The following is a 16,896-nucleotide window of genomic DNA, read 5'->3' on the forward strand; positions in this document are numbered from 1 at the left end:
GAAATTGCCTTCACTTCACCAACAAATTGCAAGGTGAAAGCATTGTGTGATTACAGTTGTGAAGGGAAACTCTCTTGGAGGAAAACTGCAGTTTATATGAGGTTTTCTGATGTGAAATCAATCCAAGGAAAACAGTGATCTTTTACTTGGATTGCAAGGGCCCTAAAACTAAAGTTTGACAACAAATTATAATCTATTTTAAGATGTCAATTTACAGAACAAAATAATTAAAAAATTAAAAAGGAAAATAGTTTAACAAACCCAGATGACTTCATAATCAAGAGTCTGAAACAGAGCCAACCATTAAAATGCAGACTATTAACTTGCTGGTTTGTTAATCTTTCCAGGCTAAAGTAACTTTTACCAACTGTCTGTTACAAGCTTACCTTATTAATACACAAAATAATCAATTTTCATGTAGTCATTTGTTTAGCTTTTGTTTTCATACTGTAATGTTAGTGTACTAATAAATTAACAAGTTAATAAAATGTATTCATATTTACATTTTATAGAATCAAAACTATACCATTACAAAATTTGCTGAAATAAGCTAAAGATCTGTATTTTTTCAGTCCCTTTTCTGATGGGAATTCGAGCCAAGACACTCTATCATTGCGACACTTCTGAACTTTTCTCAGATGCTGAACTCATCATATTTACGCAGTTCTCCAGCGATACAGTCGTGAACGTGTGCAGAACCCAACCTCGCACTCAAATACACTCCTTTTTCAAAATCTCCTAGTATGAAAGCTGGTGTTACAGTGCAGAAAATTTACATACAAAGGGCTTTATAAAAAGCAGGAGTGATTAACAATCTATCACCTATTAAGTTTCATTGGGTATAAATGTTATCACATAGATTAGCCTAGCTCCTTACAGACACATCATACATTTATTAGGGCAACACAACCCTATAACTATCTTGGATCTGATTCTTTTACACTGAGACACGCTTTTTAAATATTCTACACTTATCACATTATGCACTGTCAAAGATATTTTAGTATACTTCAAAGTTTCGGCATATCAGGAGGGACATAACCCAGAAAAAGCATTCTAAGATTTTTAAATAGGAGATTTATATCAAGAACCCTTTTTAAAAAAAATTAAAAGAATAAATGTAATGCAAGCAAGTAAAAATGCTTTAAAACTTTGATGCCTTGGGCTTGACATTTTAAAAAGGAATAAAATGTTGAGAAAAGAACCAGATAATGCTTACACAGAGCACATTTCATACAAGTGTTTTTCAGCCTGCCAATGAAACCATATCAAAACCCAATGACCCAGACAATGCTATAGATTTTTTTTTTTTTTTATGCCTAACATTTTTATATTTTTTTTATTGCTTTCTCAGCTGAGTTAGGGAAGAAATACCAAAATAAACCCTGCATGAAAAACCTCTATGTCTCACCACAGTGAAAACACAGTGCTATAATGAACGACAATTCCTGCTGAACTCATTTTTTGAACTCATGTTCATTTGCATTCAGCTTTCGGTCTCTTTATTGGCGAATAAAAGGAGACTGATGCACAGCACTTCTGCTTTTAAAGTTTAATGTGAGAGAAAATGAGATGGATTATGGAGCAGAGTTCTTGTAAATCATTTCGTGCCCATTGACTTTATTGATCCTCTGAGGGCTGCATCCTCTAATGAAGATTTTAAATATATAAAGAAAAAATATATACATTTTAATATTTTATCTGGTATTGCCACTGACCTTTCTCCCTGGCCTGTAAAAAAGCCAGCCATACCTGCTGCAATATCTGATCTGAACTTCCTTCTTTCAGTTTTTGCAGAACTATTAGGGAACCATTTGAATTAGAAGATGCCTAGTCATCGCTCACATTGGTTGTACTTCTTGGCTGTCTAAGCATTAGCCAGCTTGCTGCTGACCACCTGATGCTTACAAAACATTTGTAATAATCTGAAATCCTTACATGTGCTGGATTTCTTCCAGTAACCTCGCAGTTTGTTTATTATGATTGCAGTTCACTTCACCTAATTACAAAACACAAGATGTATAATTAGCACTCTTGTAACACCAGTGATCATTATCCACAGCAATGTTGACAACCTCTAGGCTGCAGTTCAGCATAATATTAACGAAGTCCTCAGGCTCCACTTCCTCCTTAAAGCATTGGAAATATCACCGATTGGCATATTCCTTACAACAGAGATGTGTAATGAAGCCTATTCCTAATTTGGAGTATCTCCCGCAGGAGTTCCCAGTGAAGTTGCTCGGATTTGTCAAGGTCTTTTTGGAGGGCTCTGCAGGGAATTGTATTGTGAACTGCTCTGATGTGGAACCGTCTTCATGTCACATTGAGATCCACTATATGTACATGTGCCGACACCACTTCTTAGTCCTCCACTACAATTTTAGTTGCCCCCTCCTCAAAGTTCTTCATAGCACTGTGCAGACCGCTGCAAAGTTACAGATGTCTGTCCCTCTGCCTAACCTTCTCTCGCAATCAGAAACTAAATGTGGACAAGATTAAAATAAAAGGATGGATGCTCTAAACTAGAAGCACAGTTTTTGGCTCCAGGAAGAATTTGTGAGAGTGAGAGTGCAGACCATAGACCATATTCAGTGTATAGTCAAGGCAAATAGAAATCTGACTACAGTGTGAAAAATAAATTAAGAAAAAAAAAAAAAAAGACCAAAGAATAAAGAAACAAAATGGTATGGCCGACACTTCAAATATTAGCAATAACAAAGGCTGGCACAAGCAGAAGGGGAAGCAAAGAGAATTCTCTAGTTCCAGGCATCAGCACTCCATGCGGTTGAATGATTTACTCTTTAACACAAGACAAGATAGACCATTACCCAGTCAACAGACTCTGGACGGCTTCGTACTCCTTACTTCAGTGAGAAGACAAGGCTGATAAATTTAATGATGGGGCTGAAAGCGGAGGGGTCAGAAGCGACTGTTTAGTTGCGGCACAACCAATGCATCACCTCCCTGTGACATAAGCATCCATGACAGAAGAGGGAATTGAGAAGCTGAGGTACACTGCAACAGAAAGCTCATGTCCAAAATAAAGTTATTGTTTTCGTTGCGAGTTGTTTCTGTGGGTTTATTTTTGTATTACCCATGACAAGAAGAAACCATGGCAATCGAGTGGTCTGGAATTGGAATCTCCAATTAATCCATAAAAAAAAAAAAAAAATCTTTTTACTGAAAACAATTCCCAGTGCAGCACTATTCAATGATTTTTTTCCCCCCTAGCTGCCAGCACAGAGCAGTTAACAACTGTTTTTTGAAAGACTTTCTACCTAGCTTCCCAATGGGAACATAAATCCATCCGCCACAGTAAATGTAATTCTTAAATCGCCTTACTTAAAAATATGCTTCCTTCATTTGACATACACTTCATTAAATCACCCTACAGCATACAATGACAAATGTGCACCATGTGCAGTATCTATATTAGATCTTATCCACTGACACAGTAGGAAGCAACTAATTAAAACCCTATGTGTTTGTTTTTTCATTCATTTATACATCAGCAAAGCCCTTAACCATTCAGTCTATGCTTCTTATACATACACAAGGTACCTCAGCATTGACTTTACCAATAAAAAATCCATGGCTATGCTGTCAGCTAACAGCATTAATTCATAGGATGCGTGAGTTAAAATAAAAGCATAACAGAAGACTGCCCTGGCTACAGTTAGTACATGCAGTGTGGAGAAGTGGATAGTACTCTGAAGCAGAGGGTTGTGGGTTCAATCCCAGGTGGGAGACACTGCTATTTACCCTTGAACAAAGTACTTTGCTCCACTAAAAACCCAGCAGTATAAAAACAAATGTGATTGTAAGTCACCCTGGATAAGAAATATGATAAAAGGGTGTACAAAGAAAATGTGATGGTTATTTATCCTACCTTGTGGTCAGTTTGGTGTCCTTTTGTTTTATATGTAATTTATTTATGGACAGTACAGATTTTTTTGGTAGTTTATTTATTTTTTTACCACTTGTAAGTGACCTACAGACATTTCTGTAGCACAGTCTCCAGTACAAATAATATCAGAATACACACACGTCAAAGTCTAACATTGTTTATATGAACCAGCCCAAGTATTAATCCTTCTGCAAGTACTAATGTAATTCATTTGTAAAGGCCATGTATATTTAAAAAAAAAAAAAAAAAGTCTGCAATTTGAAATCATATGAAACTGATTAATTTGTTGAGCTTTGATGAGAACATTGAATTACTACTAGGAATTATGTCAGTGTCTACGGAATAAGAATATCCTCGCCTTATTAAAAACTGTCAATCTTTATACCAAACATTAATTTTTCAAGGGTACAAAGGTCATTTTGAAGAGTCTTTTTCAAAAATGTTACAGAAAGAGCTTTCCCTCTGGAGTCAAATATCCAGCTCCAGAAATTACTTCAATTCTACTTTAAGTTCTTCATCAGGTAGGGGAATAAAACAGACCATGGCAAAACTAATTAAATTCTCGCTGTTATATTTAACATGATAAGCTTTAATTAGAGTATTTAGTTCCCTTTAAAACCATTCCCGCCCCCCCCCCCAATTTAATTGAATTTCAGTTCAGCACTGTCCCTGAACCATTGCTCATCAAAAGCGATAGAGAGTTGCTATAGAGATGGCCACTGTAGCAAGGACTGTGCCAGGCAATCCGTCACTGTTAAAACACAGACCCATCCCCCACATCTGTGCATCTGCTCAACAGCTCTATCAAAGTTAAACGCCTTCAGTCAATTTATCATGAATTTCTTTTCTTTTTTTCTTCTTCTTCTTCTTCTTCTTCTTCTTCTTCTTCTTCTTCTTCTTCTTCTTCATTAGTAACAGATTGAAAGCTTTCATAAAGTGACAGTGAAGCAATTAGCCAAAGTCTGCCAGGTCTGTTCCAGGTACATTGTGGTGACAGCATGTTAAATTTACATAACGTTACTCCATTTCCAGGTTTTTCCATATGTATTACATACATTTCTAGCATCAACAGACATGTACAAGCTGCAGTAACAGTTAGTTTCATTCCCTTATTCTAAACATCTTGCACATTGACAGAATTAAGGCAATCCTTCATCTAGGCTAAATGATGGGAAAAACCTTTGGAGAGATTGTTTTTTGTAATTAATCCTTGATCTAATGTGCTTTCATCCATTTCCCCAACTAAACCACTGCTGTAACATACAGAGAAAGGATAACTGAAGTCAATAGATGTCCTAAAGCTCTCAGGCAGTCATCCAAGAAGGGATTCTGTGAGATTCATATTGCAATGGAAAGATAACAATAAGTGTGAGCTTGAACTAACTCAAGATCAACCCCAATTATTTATCCAAGAAACCTATAAGAAACAAAAGATGAAATTAGACAAATAGGAAGAAATTGATTGCAAAGAACGGGATGTAGGCTACCACTCAGTAACAGAATATAATTATATTAATATTGTCCTACAAAATAAGTTCAGGGTCTAAGACATGAAAAATACTTCTCTGAAAGTCACCAATGGCTTGCATGTAAATGTCACAATCCAGATGGGACACAAAGATGTGTTTAAAAAAAACCTGTCCATGGTTGAATAAATGCTCTATGTGGATACTAATATCATTTTCAGTGAAGCATATAAAATAAAAAGCTGATTGAAATATATTACATTTACAAAAAGCTGTAGCTGATTTAATCTGCTGTTCCATGTTTAAAAAAAACTATTAATTTGCCTCTGATTAGGGGGAAACTGGTTGTTTACGAGCACAGATGTACCTGGCAATTTTCTGTTGATCTATGATTCAAAGTGTAAATTGTTTCTTTAGAAGTGTTTCTCAAAAATCCATTTATCTCTATTCCCCAATGTAAATTTGCCAAGAAAAACACACTATTAAGGTATGTGTATGCTCATTAACGGTTTAGGAATGGCTCCAAATAGAAAGCATTTTAATAAAGCCATTCGCATTGAGGCTCTTAATGACCCCTCACCGCTTTGCAAAATGGACCTTTTCTTCTTTCAGCCTGTTTAGTGTGTGTCTGTGTGTGTACGCATTTGCTCGCATGTGTGTGTGTGTGTGTGTGCGCGCTTGTGTGAGGAACAGATGATTGCGTGGTCCCTGCCAACAGAAGCCCAAGTTAATGGGTTCCTGCTTTCTCCTGCCAGGATGTCAGGCCATTCTTGATGCAATTTACAGCTTCTCCATCGGCCCACAAACTAACAAACTGCAGTCTCCCCTGCAAACACAACAAGCACGCGTCATTCACGGGGGTCTTGAATACAACAAGCCCACCCCTCACTCCCACCAGCCGACCCTTCCAAGTACGAAAACTCAAAGTCACGTTGTACTGTGCAGATGGGAATGCAAAGTAAGTAATTGACTGAAAAATGTCATTAGATGGGCATTTTACTGTAATGAATGAGAGTATTCAAATACATGGTCCCCATAGTTTGTAGGCTATGCTCCACAATCCCTCAATGACATACACCCTGGTGGATACTGAAATGTGCTTTAGTCAGAATAAGAGCAGGACACATTTCCAGAGATCTGACCTCAGTCCAGAAACACTCATTTAACCATTCAACACCCCTCTCATTTTATATGCAACACTGGTGCAAAGAAAATAAATGACACAGATTAGGCCACGACAAGAAAGTAATTTGAAAAACAGCCCTGTCGCTTCTACAGTGCACTAAGCATGTCCTCTGTTTAATTGTAATGCAAATATCAAACAGGAAAAGGCCTTTGTTTCCGTCATGCGACTTCAACTGCAGTGCCAGTCGAGTCTAATTAGATCACGAGTCGGCAAGGCAGGGAACTCCAGCGTGCGAGGACTGGGGAGCTACACGGGCAGTGTTTTGAACACAGCTGCAGCTTTTTGATATTCATTTCCAGAGACCACCTTTGTGTTTTGAAGGCTCCCAGCATGGCATTAGCACTTTTGATAAGGGCAGCCCTTTTTATGCAGTCAGGAACCCCCCCCTCCCCATCCTCCTGACGTGAGAAGCAGGCAAAGTGAAGGGAGGTGTGCCGAGGTGTGCTGGCGGGTGCTGTCGTTCTCCCAGCACCCCCTGCTCCTCATCTGCCAGCCAAACACAAACCTGCATCTCATTCCTGTTGAAAGCGAGGTGGATCTCAATAGCGCTCCTAACTTTCACATGGAGTTTTGTTCAAGACTCAATATTTAATACACAATTTCATGCCAATTCTCAGATTTCAAACACTGATGTTTTTATTGGTTTCTAAAATACCAGGATACAATAACAGTTCAGAGATGTTTTTAATCTGTTAAACTGGAAATCTGTTTCATCTTATAACAAAAGAGACTGCTTGTTTATTACATACATTTGTTTTCCAAACGTACATGTGTTGACTTCAAGATAGGAAATAATATTCCCTTTTTCGCTCATCCAGCAGAGCAGCAGACTACATAATGTGCCTCGCAATCACTCATCTGTCAAAGCTATTTCTGAGCTATAGATCTCCTTATACAGTCAATTGGTTGGCAATCCATCTCAATTAAGTTTGTATCTCTTGCATGATTTCATTATCCATACTGGTTTTATTCTTAGGCGATATCAGTCAATCCTGAGATTTCTACTCAGCTTTCCTCACAAAGCTAAATCATAGGCAACTGTAGCGCTCTCCAGGACCAGCGCTTTTGATCTAACAGACCAGTGGAAATATTATCCAATGTCAACCCTGACTGGTCAGTCTGGATAGTGACATCATGTGCCCAACCAATTGAGATACAAAATACTGTTGCTAGCCAACATAAAGGAAACAAACAAACAGAAGACACCCCCCCCCCAAAAAAAAAAAATTCTTCTATATAGAAATATATCCCAAATCCCAAATTTAATTCCTCAATGTTTCAAGACCAAGACACTCCTAGATATTGGAAGGCTTTTTGGCCCCTTAGCTTTGATTGCACCTAAGTCTGCTGAGATTCTGTGTGAAGTTCAGTATTGAGATTTGAGATTTGCTGTAAATCTCTTTGCTGTGTGATTCATTGCAGCTCCTTAGCTTCCTCTCATTTTGCCTGCATTCCACCTGCTGGTAATTCCCATTAATAATGATAAGCACCAACTACCGGACTGAATAAATTAATTTATCACCTGCAATCAGATAAAATAAGGAGGTCTTGTGGATATCCGGCTAAGACAGTGAATCTACAGTTTCGACGCACTTCATTTGAGAACACGCTGAAGTGGACTGTAATTTGATTGCAATTTCATGATTTTCACATCAGAGCAAGCAAAAAAATAAAGGAACAAAACAAATGACCTGAGGAAGTGATGTGAGTTTTGCAAAAACACGAGTCATCAGGCACTGACCCTATAGCCACAGTTGGAGAATGTGGGCTAGGTTTTCATAAGCAGCTAACCGTGCACAAAATGTGCCAGAGACACTCTTCAGAGAGCCACGCTACAATGGATTCAATGAATTGAAAAACATGTTGGTAACCTGGGATTCTGAAAACATGCTACATTGTTATATATCCGCACAATGCAGACTTCAGCCAGATTCAACACAAAAGGTGCAAAAAGTATTTCTATCAATCCTTTTTCTAAATTACAACCTTCTTTATTTCAGCAATATATTATTTTTCTTTTTATTCCCACCCAAATCAATATCACCAGTTGTAACTCAACACGCATGATAGTTAAAACTCTTGTGCTACTGCGGGAGAAACATATAAATGCTCTCTCAAACACGCATCCCCTTCTTATCACTCTGCAAGTCCACCATGCGAACGGCAGAGACGGAGTATTGTGGACACAAATGCCCTATTGCCACCACCTACACTTCGCAAACCTCTTCACAGACACAATGTTCAGTATTCTAGGCACTGCATCCCATCTTAAATGTGAACCAAAGGCCCAGAGGAGACAGCAGAATTATTTTTTTAAGAATTATATGTTCTAAATGTTCAGGTTTATTTTTTTAATCAAATCTGTCGAACCTCCTTGCTCCCTAAAAGGTCAAAGACATTCCAGCATTTAAAGGTCAGAATTTACAATAATCTTACAGCTGAATACATTTGATTCAACTCCACAAATAGCTTGCAGATTTGTTTAGGAATGCTCAGCTAAACTATTTATTAGCTAAATTATGTCAGTTTTTTGAAGGCAGCATCTGTCCGAAGCTCAGAACATTAGTAAATGCAAGCGGTTTCCTTTCAGTAGACCTAGCTTTCAGGACTGTGCCACTCACGCTGCTTAGAATTCAGACAAAATTCAGGACACGTCCAACGTGACACACAATTTCTCACATTCAGACTAATTCCACTAAGGTGAGACGCACTGTGCACAAGCTTGAATTCCCACCTCCAATACAGGTCTGTGTATCCTGTGAGTGACATGGACTAGAACACTAGGGGATATGCGAGTTTCTATAAGGGAAGATTACAATTAAGGCACAGATCTGTTCGCTCCCTCTCTCCCTCTCGCCCTCACCACACACACACAGACACAGTAATGGCATGGACCCGTAATGGACACTGCACACCTTAAACTGCAGAATAAAAGCAGACAGAATTAATTACTGTACTGCAGAGTGACCTTTTCTGTTCAATAAATCATAAAGCCAGGAGACCGCTCCTGTCAAGCCAGATGATGTGGGACAGAGAGGTTTGATAAACGATCTTTTCCTAGGATGGGGGATATCGACCCCAGCCTTGCACAGATTACTGCCGGCTGGGTTCCTTCTAAAATCACCCGCCTCTTGTCACCACCGGGCCCCACTGAGAGAGGAGAAATATTTGTTTTGTTGTTGACCACTGAACAACAAATCATCCAATATGCCAGCATCTTCCCAAGACACATAATTAAGTGATCCCCTTGATAGGTTGTCATTCACAGTTTAATAAAGCCATAAAGCATACTTTTCTTATGTGAAATATGCCTCAGACACTTTTAGGGAGGGTTTAACATTGGGGTTAATAGCATCAGTATCTCCAATACAGTGCAGGTTAATAACCAATCCTGCATTTTCATTTCATGTCACTAAAATGTTGGCACATTCCTAAAAATTGATTAATATTGCCCTAACATTTCTCATGATGTTAATAAGTAGAGAATTATGTAATGATGAGCTAATCAGGATAATGACCTAGGCTAGTACTAGAGTTAATTAATGAATCACAATTTCTGTGTGTTTTTATGAAATGGTATACATTGCCAATGAAGATATATAGTAATATATATCCACAATCTGCAAGGAAATATAGCTTTATACCTCAGATTGAATAATCATTGCACCTGTATCATATGGACCCCTAAACCACATTTTCATAATATATAACGAAAATAAGCAGTCATTTATTGCATAAAAAAAAAAAAAAAACTAAAATCAGAAAAGCAGTTATGCACAAAACTAAATTAATTCATATTCCACACAGGAAAAAAAAAAATGTCAAGGAACATAAAACATAACATTTTCCTTTTATGAAAGGAATGCATATCTATTTTTAATACTCCGCACTGACAATGCAGATTACCAAAAGACTACCGTATGGATGCTAAAGCAGTGTTTGTAATTGGTGAGGGACACACAGTGCTCTACCGTCTGTGAAGAGTGAGGACACAGGAAGACGGCCCAGGTCTGCCCAATCCTTATCAGACCTCTGCACACTGCGTGACAAAAGAAGACTCCAGGACAAGCAAACTTCAAAGCACTAATTAATACGAACAGATTGGTGTATCTAAAGATAAAAACTGACCCTTTCTGTGAAATATCCTGACCAGATCATCTGCAGATGAGACCGATATGAGTGAAATGAAGCAGATATAACAATCACGATGTTTAAATATTAATATTTATTTGCAGATGAATGAGCCATGGAGAACAAAAGCCATTAGATAGTAAAAGGCAGCTAAAGCATGCTGGCCTTTTAAGCAGATTAAAGAGGAATAACAGCAGAGATTAGCTCTAATGCAGCTCATAATGTTATGTACAGTGGGTGTAATGTATAAATAAGCACAAAAATACATATCAAGATTTGGATTTATGAGCGTGCCCCAAAGCACCTTCAAATCCCACTTGACTGGAACTTGTCTGCCAGAGATTTGATACAAAATGACAAAACAATGGATTGAAAAACAACTGTGTAAATTGTGGAGGTTCCTCATAAATAAGGGAGTTTGCAAGCCTTTGAATATTATAGATCGGTTTCAAGCTTCCTTAAAAGTCCTACCCTTACTGAAACACAAAAAACAGATTTATTTTTTTCAAATCTTGATCTAAAGTTTTAAAACGTAAAATAAAAATGCATATACAAACAAGTATCCAATATGAAGCAATAACATTCATAACTGAAAAAACTCTTGTTACGTAAGGCCCTTGTTAACTTGCTATTTAAACTCTTCTACTGGATAAGGACAGTAGTTATTTAGGGCCAAGACCAAATCAAAGCGAAAGGGTTTCTGTTTTCTTAAAAAAATAAATCATGCAAGTGCTAATATTATGTATGTTGTAGGCAACTGTGTGTGAATGGGTGGGGGCAGTTGTTTGTCCAAAGAAGTGGGATGTAAACTGACTGTAGAGGCTCCTAGCACAAGGCCAGCAGTGCAAGATGGTAAATAACCCACATAAATGTGTCTCACAAGACAACCAGCAGACGTAAACCCATTCAATGTTAATAAGAAAGCATCTGTTACCAGATTTTAAATAATAGCTGCTGGTCAGAATGAGCAAGTTAGACACACCGGGTGGTCAGATTTATGGAGTTAGCAAATTGCTTTTCTTCTCTTTGCTTTATCCTTCTCCCCCCCATTCTTTATTTTAACCACAACGGGGGAATAATGGAGAAGGGTAGAGGACAAGAGGCAATTTTTTCTCACTGCATTAAGGTTTCGGGCCAGCTCCAGGCTCCAGCTGGGCAGAGATGCTCTACGAACTGGTCTCCAAAGTAAAGCAAATACAGTAGTCAGTAGAGGTCTTTTTTAATCCTTCAAACAAACTGTTGTTGTTTACTCTTCAAGGGTGTAAGACACTTATCCTAGACTGAAGGCTACCTACACTTATATTTTGGATTTCTAAGTTCTAGTTGAGACCAGTTACATCAGGCCTATGTCATTCCCCCAAAACAAAACAAAGGTTAGAGGAACAGCTGAGCGGGTAATAGCAAAAGGCACAAAACATTTATATTGGCTTCGTTTGACTACAGATAAAAGTCAGTGTTTTAAGGGACCTATATGTGTCTCCTACACAAAAGAAAAACATGAATTCCTGTAAATGCACTAGATTTAATGTTTCAAGTCATTAAATAGCTTGGCATCACACAGCACCACCACATGGTGACATGCTGTAAATGCAGGTACCAATTACTTCATAGAATCACTCCAGTGTACTCTTGCCTGTAGTCGGGGTGATTGTGATGGTAGCAGACAAACAGCTCTGCATTACCTGCATAACATTTAACATTAAAAATGAGTGTTGACATTTCCTTTACAAACTTCACTTGGACCTTAGAAGGGACTTAAGTCAACAAAGACATACTAATATCACGCTTGCCACAGAAACACTGCCCAGAGGCAGACAAGGACCCGAGTGACGTTAACAAGTTCATCATTAGCCTATGATGATTAGCCCTGTGATCTTTAATGACATTAGGAGCACCACTTCAAGCGATTCAAGTGCAAATCTTTCAGAACAATTTGAACTTGAAATTCCCAATAAATTGACAGCTCAATCACTTTTGAACACTTTTTCAGACTCGATGTTCTAAAAGTCCTTAAGCCACTCCTTCACCTTTTCTAAAATATTGTACTGCCCTTGCTCCTCTTGATTTATGCAGCCATATGTAGTTTGCCACTCTGAAAATGTGAAAAAGTTCAGGATTGTAGAACACATTTGAGCACAATGAGACCTTGTCTTTTATAATAGCCGATTTATCAGGAGTGTCATCTGGCACTTAACCCCATACACAATTCCCACTTAAAATAGATCTTTATGATAAGTGTGAAATGAAAACACATTTGTCAGAAGACTCTCAAATATATATAATCACCATCAGCCCATATCGATCCACTGCTGGATGAAGGCCTCCCCAAGATGTTTCCGCCCGTTTCTAGAGATTCTCAGAATCTGAATATATATATTCAGTATATTGTCAAACTCCAAAATCACTGTTAAGATTTGTCACTGTATTGCAAACACATCTCTTCATAAGAAGAATTAATTAATTAATAATTTAACAAAATAATTCTGCCCAGCAGTCTTCTTTCATTTGATCAATGTAATCCTCATATCTGAGGCTACTAACATTTAGAAGGAGTAGATTGTGTGTACAGATATGCAATAAGGGGTACTGGCCTGCTCCCAATGTAAGCATATTCCTCATGCTCTATACAGAGTTAATGTGTATGTGTGTGTATTTTACCAACAAGGGGTTTTCATCTCTATGCAACACACAGAACCACATTAGCATCCCTCACCACTTTCATTTTTTATTTTGTCTAACAGCTAACTTTACACATTAGGTAAGTGGCAGGAACTGACTGTCTTGTTAATTAAAATGTAAGGAAAGTGTGACAAAAACTCAGACTTAATAAGAGTATCCCTTCTATGATTTAACTAGTCATACCGACATGGCATAGCTTGAAAAACGTTTTGGCAATTTGACAAGAATGACCATATTCATTTTAAAGAAATCCATATTATTGCATAGGTTGCAAATTTCTGTGAAATGCTTATTTGCTGCCTTTTCCGTTTCTCTAGGGAAGACCCATTACTTATTTCTCTGTACTCACAGAAGCACAAAATAAAGAGTGAAATCCTTCTGATGAATATATACATGTGGACAAGATTTCAGTAGAAAGGTATAGATTTCACCACTTCAACCAATCAGGTGGCAGTACTGGGATATCCATCATATAAATAATTTTTTTAATCAATAACATTTTACAACTAGTCATAAATAAATAAGCAATTGTCAAGTCACACTTAAAAGTATTTCCTTATATTATCACAGCTTTGTCTGAGCTAGAGAAGTTAAAACAATATAACAATACAGTTGTGGTTTGTTTCTGAATCTCCAGTTGACTTTCACTGGCCCAAGTGTTTCCATGATCTTTTGTCTTAATGAAGTGGTGATGATGGTGCCCTCTGTAGACAGATATTAGAACCATATATTGTCTTGATTTAATCTTAAAAACGATAGATGGCTCTAATACACTGTGTTGTGGAACATGTTGCCTAAGATACAAGAAATGGTGTATGGGATAAACATTGCCATTTGATGATTCTCTCATTCACAATTGCAGTTATGTGTATGTTGTACAAGACATCCATGTAAACTGATATTTATTCAACAAATTCAATTTCTAAATAATTAATCGAGTGTAAACTATAGGTTTATTTCTGGTATGTCCTTTTAAAGGCTTACTACTTTTCTTTCTGAATAATGGCACCCAAAATAAAACAAGGAACATTTTGAATAAAAAAAAAAAGCTTCAATTGGATTTATAATGAACTCCCTTCAACATGAGATGTTCCTCACACTATAGCATGAAAATCATAATGGATCGGATTTTGATTTATTACAGCACCAATATAACCCAATGACTAAAGCAATTAGGCATTCTGAAATTTCAGCATAGATGTTCAGTGTTTCATTATATGGCCTAAAAGCAGTCTCAAAAACAAAAGACAAACTATGTATTCAAATAAATAAATTGTGCAATCACACTGTGTTATTAATGTGATTAGTAGTGCTGGGTGGGAAATCAATGCTTCACCTCTCCTTGGTTCAAATCAGAAAATAAAAGTGTTTGGATTCTACAATGATGGTAGTATTTCTTTTAGACTAAAGCAGAATGGTTTGGTCAAGGTGATTTTCCCACAGGACAAATCTAGGTTATAGCTTCCCTCTGATTGTCATACAGCAAATCTGTCCATATTACACTGAAAAAAACTTTTATTTTTTTATATATATATATATTTTTTTAAACAGCTCATTTGATAAGTTGCCACTACCCTCTGTCCATGGAGGGGTGGGGATCGGGGGCGTTTAATGACATAATCAACCTTCCATGCCACCATTACACTTTCCTGCACAATCACCCCTCCTTTGTATCACCTCTGTGCACTTCTACTACACATTTCTCTTTTCACTTCACAAAACTGAACTAAAGTGCCTTTAGCACTTAAGAGATGAGGTCTTAAAAAAAAAAGATCAAAGAATATCTTACAATAGTGCATTGTAAAGGTATCCAAGCTCTTGCTTAAACATTGCCAACGCTGGCAAAAAAGATTAAATATATATTTTTAAATCTCATAAGCCATTGAGGGAAGGGGGGTTAGGGTTAATCAAATGATCAGGGTTAGTAGCAGAGATCCATGTATGTGGGATACAAGTGATTATTTACATGCATGTCCTATTTTCAAATTTCCAAACCCATCTCCAACCAAGACATGTTTGGAGGAGACAACTGTAGCCAGGATCCTTCAAGGCAGACACTTTACTGCTCCTGTGAAACTGGCCAGCTGAAGGTCAGTCATGGACCAACACATACCTGTTGTAGACACTCAGGAGTCCTCCCTGTGGACGACTGACCCGTCTTATTGTGCATTTCACAACACCATTACCAATTTAAATACTTTCAGCACGGACGGTACCTGCATCCCCAAGAACCACACTGCTGCCCATCTGAACCCATGCCAGTGTGTTAGACTGAGCAGACACCCAAACCCACCCATGTCTGCTCCTCACGTCCACAAACACCCCCAGCTTTAAAACATGTCCAAGTGCACACTGAGCTCAACCCGCTCATTTCCACACACACCCAAAGCCAACCACGACAATAGCACAGCAAAGCCAGCAGAGGTGAATGCCGTGGATGGAGTGATTCCTAGGATAAAACACACCATCACCCGGGTCCCTCATTCAAAGCACAGCGGTTTCCCTATCCTTTCATCACCTCTACATTACCCGAAGAAGACATAGGCTTCCGTCACCTCCAAATGCATTGGCCGGCACTTTTCGTGCTGTAAAGAGAAAGAAACAGGCTTACCCTCTTTTCCGTGTGGGAAGCGGCGGGGTCTGGTCCCTCACTGAGCCACAGAGACTGGGGTTGACCTCGCTGAAATAAAAATCCCGGGGAGAGGCAGCGCAGAGAGGAGGAGAGGAGGAGAGGAGGAGAGGAGGAGAGCAGGGCGGCCAGCGGCGCAGGCACAGCAGCCCGTTTTAAAGCCGCTCTGCGCGCAATGAGGGAAGAGACTCGCCGGCGCTGCCGCTGACATCAGAGATCGGCTTAAGGTGGCTCTCATTCATGGTTTGCATTGATTTCGTTTCGTGCGTGTGTGTCTGCGTCCATGTGTGCATGTCATTATTGAAACCAATTCGCAATGCCCAGGTGGTGTTAAAACCACACCGTGCATGCATGCAATGACATCAAAATAGTGTCAGAATGTATCGGGTCTCAATTGAGCAAGTGCAACATTAAATGATCAATCTCGAGTGACAGGCCGAGAGAGGGAGAAGAAGAAGAAGAAGAAGAAGAAGGGGGAAAAAATCAATTCCAGTCGCAGTTAGCCTATAACGGACCATCTCCAGCTTTTGCAAATGCATGCATTTCGCGGTGCTTTGGGTCTGGACGCTGTTGTATTGTTCGCCACGCTGCAAATGGATTTTGTACTAATGTCTGGATGATAAAGCATGCATTTATATTACGCTAATAATATAAATCTAATTGTGTCATGACTGTAGCCCGCAGGCGACTATTTTTAATTAACTTACTGGAGATGTCGAGGCAGCGCAGCCGTATTAAGATTCACAAAGTCCGCGGCTGAGATGATTAATAATCCAGTTATCGAAAGAGGGAAGGACAACAAAAGGCACAAGGGCCTGGCTTGGAAAAACAATCACATCCAAAAACATGTGTGATATGGCATATAATATTGCCACCACATGTCAAGCCAGTGTTATTG

The 16,896-nt window shown here is 38.5% G+C and overlaps 1 protein-coding gene across 2 annotated transcripts in view; it reads right to left on the reverse strand.

Moving 5' to 3' along the window:
* drp2 (dystrophin related protein 2) overlaps nucleotides 1–16,105 on the reverse strand; it is an 80,169-nt gene extending 64,064 nt beyond the window's left edge. For both annotated transcript variants that reach the window (XM_066715034.1, XM_066715033.1), the window contains exon 1: nucleotides 15,981–16,105. The gene's annotated coding sequence lies outside the window, so the exon portion shown is untranslated. The remainder of the gene's footprint in view (nucleotides 1–15,980) is intronic.
* Between the last annotated feature and the right edge of the window lie 791 nt (nucleotides 16,106–16,896).

Source organism: Amia ocellicauda, chromosome 10 (assembly GCF_036373705.1).
Source record: "Amia ocellicauda isolate fAmiCal2 chromosome 10, fAmiCal2.hap1, whole genome shotgun sequence".
NCBI classification, from domain to species: Eukaryota; Metazoa; Chordata; class Actinopteri; order Amiiformes; family Amiidae; genus Amia; species Amia ocellicauda.